The following is a 1970-nucleotide window of genomic DNA, read 5'->3' as shown; positions in this document are numbered from 1 at the left end:
TTGGGATTTTTGCTCAAAATTGTGAGGGAAAAGAGGAAAATCCCCAAAATCCCAGGAAAAATTGGGATTTGTACCCAAAATTTTGGGAAAAATTGGAATTTGTACCCAAAATCCCAGAAAAAAATGGGATTTTTGCTCAAAATTGTGAGGGAAAAGAGGAAAATCCTCAAAATTTTGGGAAGTATTGGGATTTTTGCACGAAATTGTGGGGGAAAAGAGGAAAATCCTCAAATCCCAGGAAAAATTGGGATTTGTACCCAAAATTTTGGGAAAAATTGGGATTTTTACCCAAAATCGTGAGAAAAAAGAGGAAGTGGCAACGCCCAGTTCCCCAAAATTTGGGAACGGGGGGGGTTGGGAAATCCCAGACCCCAAAAATCCTGGAAAATCGGGATTTGGGAAATCCCAGAAATCCTGGAAAATGTGGAAAAATCGGGATTTGGGAAATCTCAGATCTCAAAAATTGTGGAAAAATCGGGATTTTGGCTCATCCAGCCCCAAAAATTTTGGAAAAGGGGAAGTGGCACCGCCCAGTTCCCCAAAATTTGGGAATGGGAGGAGTTTGGGAAATCCCAGACACGAAAAATCCTAAAAAAATGAGGATTTGGGGACTTTAAACCCAAAAAATCCTGGGAAAAAAGGGATTTGGGAAATCCCAGACCCGAAAAATTGTGGAAAAAGAGGAATTTGGGGATTTTCAACCCTAAAAAATCCCGGGACAGGGGGGTTTGGGAAATTCCAGAGCCCAAAAATCCTGGAAAAATCGGGATTTGGGAATTCCCAGACCCCAAAAATCCTGGAAAAATCGGAATTTGGGAAATCTCAGACCCGAAAATTGTGGGAAAGTCGGAATTTGGGAACGCCCAGTTCCCCAAATTTTGGGTACAGGGGGGTTTGGGAAATCCCAGACCCCAAAAATCCTGGAAAAATCGGGATTTGGGAAATCTCAGATCCCGAAAAATGTGGAAAAAGAGGAAATTGGGGATTTTTAACCCAAAAAAATCCCGGGACAGGGGGGTTTGGACACACCCAGTTCCCAAAATTTTGGGTACAGGGGGGTTTGGGAAATTCCAGAGCCCAAAAATCCTGGAAAAATCGGGATTTGGGAAATCCCAGACCCGAAAAATTGTGGAAAAAGAGGAATTTGGGGATTTTCAACCCAAAAAAATCCCAGGACAGGGGGGTTTGGACACACCCAGTTCCCAAAATTTTGGGTACAGGGGGGTTTGGGAAATCCCAGACTCCAAAAATCCTGGAAAAAATTCGGATTTGGGAAATCCCAGACCTGAAAATTGGGGAAAAAGAGGAATTTTGGGATTTTCAACCCAAAAAAATCCCGGGACAGGGGGGTTTGGACACGCCCAGTTCCCCAAATTTTGGGTACAGGGGGGTTTGGGAAATTCCAGAACCCAAAAATCCTGGAAAAATCGAGATTTGGGAAATCCCAGACCTGAAAAATTGTGGAAAAAGAGGAATTTGGGGACTTTTAACCCAAAAAAATCCCAGGACAGGGGGGTTTGGGAAATCCCAGACCCCAGAAATCCTGGAAAAATCGGGATTTGGGAAATCCCAGACCCGAAAATTCTGGAAAAATCGGGATTTGGGAAATCCCAGACCCGAAAATTGTGGAAAAAGAGGAATTTGGGGACTTTCAACCCAAAAAAATCCCGGGACAGGGGGGTTTGGACATGCCCAGACCCCAAAATTCCTGGAAAAATCGGGATTTGGGAAATTTCAGATCCCAAAATTGTGGAAAAAGAGGAATTTGGGGACTTCTAACCCAAAAAAATCCCGGGACAGGGGGGGGTGGAAAATTCCAGAGCCCAAAAATCCTGAAAAAAACAGGATTTGGGAATTTCCAGACCTCAAAATTTTGGAAAAATCGGAATTTGGGAAATCTCAGATCCCAAAAATTGTGGAAAAAGAGGAATTTGGGGACTTTCAACCCAAAAAAATCCCAGGACAGGGGG

This window comes from Malurus melanocephalus, unplaced genomic scaffold, assembly GCF_030028575.1.
Source record: "Malurus melanocephalus ecotype Western Australia unplaced genomic scaffold, MMel_1.1 scaffold_1728, whole genome shotgun sequence".
Lineage (NCBI taxonomy): Eukaryota > Metazoa > Chordata > Aves > Passeriformes > Maluridae > Malurus > Malurus melanocephalus.
The sequence above is the reverse complement of the archived record's forward strand: the minus strand, read 5'-3'. Positions refer to the sequence as shown.